Source organism: Platichthys flesus, chromosome 20, assembly GCF_949316205.1.
Source record: "Platichthys flesus chromosome 20, fPlaFle2.1, whole genome shotgun sequence".
NCBI classification, from domain to species: domain Eukaryota; kingdom Metazoa; phylum Chordata; class Actinopteri; order Pleuronectiformes; family Pleuronectidae; genus Platichthys; species Platichthys flesus.
Window position 1 is genome coordinate 21,090,824 of NC_084964.1, and position 5,347 is coordinate 21,096,170.

The 5,347-nt window shown below is 46.3% G+C and overlaps 1 long non-coding RNA gene across 1 annotated transcript; it reads right to left on the bottom strand.

The window, feature by feature from the left end:
• Window positions 1-58: 58 nt before the first annotated feature.
• LOC133931556 (uncharacterized) lies at window positions 59-3,851 on the bottom strand. The gene is made up of 3 exons (XR_009911909.1): window positions 1,868-3,851; window positions 1,149-1,219; window positions 59-455 (listed from the first exon to the last, which is right to left on the bottom strand). It is a non-coding gene; the product is annotated as an uncharacterized LOC133931556 (long non-coding RNA).
• Window positions 3,852-5,347: the final 1,496 nt, after the last annotated feature.

Below are 5,347 nucleotides of genomic sequence, written 5' to 3' on the forward strand. Positions count from 1 at the left end.
TATCTTTAAAAAGTGGTACATGTTAGCCCCCGGGTAGCTGTCTAATTGTAAGTCTGGGTTGTTGTGGGGGGGGATTCGATTGATGTTGGAATCCCCCAACACCAGGACTGGTCTACGGCTTTTGAAAGACCAGTCCTGGAGTTTCCTGGTGTGTCGGGCGATGTGTGATGTGGGATGGTATTTACCTGATGTGGGAGTGTGTGGTGGTAGGCTGAATGGGGAGGAGGTGGAGGAGGGTCCTGTGGGGCTATCCTCGGGGGGTGGAGGTGTGCTGGACCCCCGAACGGCACAAGTGGGAGGTGGACTTCCGCGGAGAAGTGGTAGGGAGGTCTCAGATACGGCTTGAGTGGCAATATTAGCCTTTAATTGCCCGCTCATCATGTTAGGTGACCCTCCCGTTATGGTTGTCGGGGCTCCTCGCTGTTCCATTGTGCCAGTCCGGGGACCAGCAACACCTGTGGGTGTAGAAGGGGGAGAGGAAATGGTATCAAGGTTGATGGTTGAAACATTTGAATAACTGTGGGTGTTGAGTGATATGGACTGTAGTTCTAGGGTATTGTTTTGTGTGTCTGGTACTGGATGAATTAGGACTTCTGTTTGCTGTGTCCGTCTTCCTGTACTGATAGTAGGTGAGTCGGGGGTACTGGGGCTTAGGGGTAGTCGTGTCATAGGGGTTTTCCGTCTAGTCACTGTCGGTAGGATGGGGGAGAGTTTGGGGTTGGGTTTTGAGATGATTTCTGCCCCCTGGGAGACCGGTTCGGGTCCCCAGGAGACTACTTTCTTGCCCCTCACTGAGGGAGGGGTGGAGGTGTTTGGGTCAGGAGGGGTTTGTCTTGTAGTCAGATGTAGAGGTGCCCTCTGTGTTTGTAGAGGGCCCTTGTTATATATTGGGTAGGTCGGAAGTCCGTACAGTGGTTTTCGTCTTGGTTTGGGTATGGGGTGGTCAGGTAGTGTCGGTTGTAGGGGGGGCCTGGTTTGGGGTAAGGGGAATGTCTTCTGTCTGTTGGTCTGGTATGGGTGGTCATGTCTGGGTCGTTGAGGTTGCGGTTGTAGGCCATCCAGTGTTGTCTGGCACTGGGTGGGGGTGGGGAGTAGTGGTGTCCGGGGCTGTTGAATTGGAAAGGGCTGAAATGCAGGGGGTAACTTACTGATGACTGGTAGTGGTGGGAATTCCTCTTCATCGGATAATTCCGGGATGGTGGAGAGGGAGCCCTCCAACCTGCTCTTAGGGTTGAGAAAAGTTTTATTGTTCTTAATGATGTTACGTTGCAGTATACCTTCTGTTGCCTTGATGGTGTCCGCCCGGAGTCTCTGGCCATACCGCTTCCTAGCCCATCCGGTAGCTATTTGAAACGCTATGGGGTTGTGTGGTGTGTGGCCGAGGGTATGTATTGTATTGGTGTAATGTTCCCGTAATATAGCCATGTTTGTTTTCATCCAGTTGTCCGTATTGTTTTTGATCTTGTGACGTGTGGTGTCTGATGGTGTGGCCGGTTTGATGAAGTCCGTCAGTCTGGTGACCTGACGCATCATCCCAGGTGGGAAAGTGTTGGTGGTGAGTGAATTATCTGTTGTGTGTTTGTGGTGTATAGCCTGTATTAATTGAAATATTTGTTTAGAAGCGGTGCGGGTGGCTGGGTCCGGTACCTGATTCCATGTGTTGGTGGGTGCTGTGTTCATGTTTGTTAACCGGCGTGTATTGTTGTGTTTGTATTGTGAAGCTGAGTGTGTGTTTACAGACATCAGGGGTTGTGGGGCTGTGTTTGTGTGTGTGTGTGTGAGCTGTGGCCTGTGTCCTAGACCACTCATCGGTACGGGCTTTGCTCTGTTAAAAAACATTTTAAAAGTCACTGGAGGGGGCTCTTACCCTGGTAGTGTAGTTGGAGGTCACCTTTGTCCAGTAAATGGCTGATGGCTTGTTCCTCGGCCTTCCTAGTTGGAGCTGGGGTGACGTTAAGGCAGTGGTCCAGCAGAATGGGGTTCAGGTGCCTTTGGTTGTTGCCTGGTGGGTATCCCTGGTAGTGTAGGTCTCCTTGGTCCAGTAGTTGGCTGGGCCTCCCAAGTTGGAGCTGGGTTGGTGTTGGGCAGTGGTCCAGGAGGATGAGGATGAGTTCCAGGTGTATCCTAGTAAAAGAAGGGAACTCCAAAAAAAACGTCTCAGTATAACCAAGAGCGGGGGGGAGGTCTCCAGAAAAATAATTAATTAATAAGTTTTCCAAAAAAGGATTTTTAGGAAATAAGTCTCTGATAACCTCGTCCCAGCCGGGAGGAGGATCACAAGAAAAAAATAAATTAAAAGCAATATCAGATACAAAACTCCTACTGGTAAAAGCAAGGCCGCTTAAAACCAGAGTTTAAAAGATAGGAGTGTTGTTTAAAAAAATAGGGGGAGAGGCTTAGGCAGAAGTCCCTCAGGATGTTTAGTGCTATAAGCTTTGTTGAAAATTAGTAGCTTTTTAGTCCAAAAAACAAAGAATCAAAAAGCAAGAAAATCAAAAAGACAATACTCCAACTGGTAAAAAGCCAGGCTGCTTTAAAACCAGAGTTTTTAGAAGATAGGAGTCTTTGTCAGATACAAAACTCCTACTGGTAAAAGCAAGGCCGCTTAAAACCAGAGTTTAAAAGATAGGAGTGTTGTTTAAAAAAAATAGGGGGAGAGGCTTAGGCAGAAGTCCCTCAGGATGTTTAGTGCTATAAGCTTTGTTGAAAACTAGTAGCTTTTTAGTCCAAAAAACAAAGAATCAAAAAGCAAGAAAATCAAAAAGACAATACTCCAACTGGTAAAAAGCCAGGCTGCTTTAAAACCAGAGTTTTTAGAAGATAGGAGTCTTTGTCAGATACAAAACTCCTACTGGTAAAAGCAAGGCCGCTTAAAACCAGAGTTTAAAAGATAGGAGTGTTGTTTAAAAAAATAGGGGGAGAGGCTTAGGCAGAAGTCCCTCAGGATGTTTAGTGCTATAAGCTTTGTTGAAAACTAGTAGCTTTTTAGTCCAAAAAACAAAGAATCAAAAAGCAAGAAAATCAAAAAGACAATACTCCAACTGGTAAAAAGCCAGGCTGCTTTAAAACCAGAGTTTTTAGAAGATAGGAGTCTATTGTTTGATGTTCTAAGCTCTGTTTAAAACCGATAGCTTTTTAGTCCAAAAACCAAAAAAAGACAATACTCCAACTGGTTAAAAGCCAGGCTGCTTTAAAACCAGAGTTTTTTAGAGGATAGGAGTCTATTGCTTAATAAAAACGGGGAAAGGCTTAAGGCAAAAGCCACTCAGGGTGTTTTTGGAACGAGTGGCTTAGTTAAAAGGCAAAAACAAAAGACCCAACTGGTTAAAAGCAAGGCTGTTTAAATACCAGAGTGTGGAAAGAGTCAATTGTTTTAAGCATAAGGAAGGCCTCAGGCAGCAGCCCCCCAGGACATTCAAAAAACTAGCTTTAATAGTTAAAAACAAATCTTCTAATAGTTAAAAAGCAAGGCTGCTTTAAAACCAGAGTTTTAAAAGATAAAAGAGTCTAAGCTGACGTACCGTTGAGTAGTATTTAGGATCCTGACGTTTCGCATTGGTCGATGCTTCTTCAGAGGATGTGTGGACAAGACCGACAGCTCTGGTGGTTATAAAGTGTTGGAGGAGGGGATGTGTGCCCCTCCCCCAAGGCTCAAACCACCAATCAGTAAGTAGTGTTGTGAGTAGGTCTGTTGTGATAGGGCTAGGAGGGTAGGCCATTTTGTATGGTTTCCCTCCAATATATTTGAATCTTGGAGGGAAAATGGTTATCCCATATGATTGGTCCCCTTGGGGGGCGGCGGCCAGAAGGTATTGTGAGTATGTGTGTTCTAGTTTAATGTTGAAAACAGCCTGTGTGTGGCTTACCAGGATGGCTCCCGGTCTATCATGTGGAGGACTCCCCCATTAGGGATAGAAGTCCCTAGAACTTTTTGAAAGATCTGGGGAGGGGGAAAAAAAAGGGGGGGGTTTTTTAGTTGTTCTTGCTAAATGTTGGAACAGCCAGTGTGTGGCGTAACAGGATGGGTCCCGGTCTCTCAAGTGGGGGATCCGGGTTCAAACCCCCTTGGACTCCCCCAATAGGGATGGAAATCCTCAGAATTTTTTGAAAGGTCTGGGGAGGGGGGGAGGTTTTGTTGTTCTTGCTGAATGTTGGAACAGCCAGTGTGTGGCTTAACAGGATGAGTCCCGGTCTCTCATGTGGAGGACCCGGGTTCAAGACCCCTGGACTGGGGGGCTCTTTTTTTGTTTTGTATGTACAGTAGGTTCCAACCGAATTGTATCTGCAGGTCAGTGGCACGGGCGGGGTTAGGTTTGGGTTAGGATTGGGGTTCAGGGTTCAGGGTTTTGATTTTTTTTTGCACTGGCCTACTGACCTGTTTTGTGAAATCTGGTTTGGAAGTTTAGGTTAGGGTGAATCCAGGAGGTTATTTCATAAGATGGTCGTGGTCAGGTTGGTAGAGCACAACCTCCACCATCCGGGGGACCAGGGTTCGATCCCCAGGCAGAGTGCATCAGCAGGGACCATGGGGCAGAGAAAGAGGCGGGTCAGGATGCTCCCCGGGCCTGTCGCAACTGGATGGGATTGTCATTAAGGCCCGTAGGCACAATGGTGTTCATTTTATGAATCCACAGTTTTTCCGCCCGCTTTCTCTGCCCAACAGTCCATTGGTCGTTAGTCTCCAAACCTGATATTATTAAGTTATTGGTGGGGTGTTGTTGAAAATGGTTGACCAGGTGGGTGGTTAATTTGCCTTCCCCAATGTTGTAGAGATGTTGCCTGAGTCGGATGAGGATAGAATGTTTGGTTTCGCCGATATAGTGTTTATTGCAGGTGGTGCATGTAATAATGTATACTACGTTGCTGGTGTTTAATGTAAATGAGCCTAATGTAGGGAATGCCGTATTGCTATGGGGGTTTGAAATGAATTTTCTGTGTCTGTAGTGTGTGTGGTATTGTGTTTGTGTTGATGGTTTGTTGTCTGAGTATTTTGATTTTATTAATAGGCTATGAAGGTTCTTATTTTTCCTGTATGAAGATATGGTGGTATGATTATGGAAAGCCGGATGTATTGTTTGGGTATGGGTAAAGTTCCGTTTGATGGTATTATGTAATCCGGTGATTCTATTAGAGAAGGTAGATATAAATGGTATTAAAACGGGGTTGAGGTCAGGGTTATTGGGCCGGTGAATGATGGTGGTCCCGGAGGGGTTAGGTTTAGGATTTGGGTCATGGTTAGCGTTGGGAGGGTTGGGGTTAGGGTTAGGCTTGGGAGAGTTGGGGTTAGGGTTAGGTTTGGGGAAGGTTTGGTTAGGGTTAGGGTTAGGTTTGGGAACGCTGGGGTTAG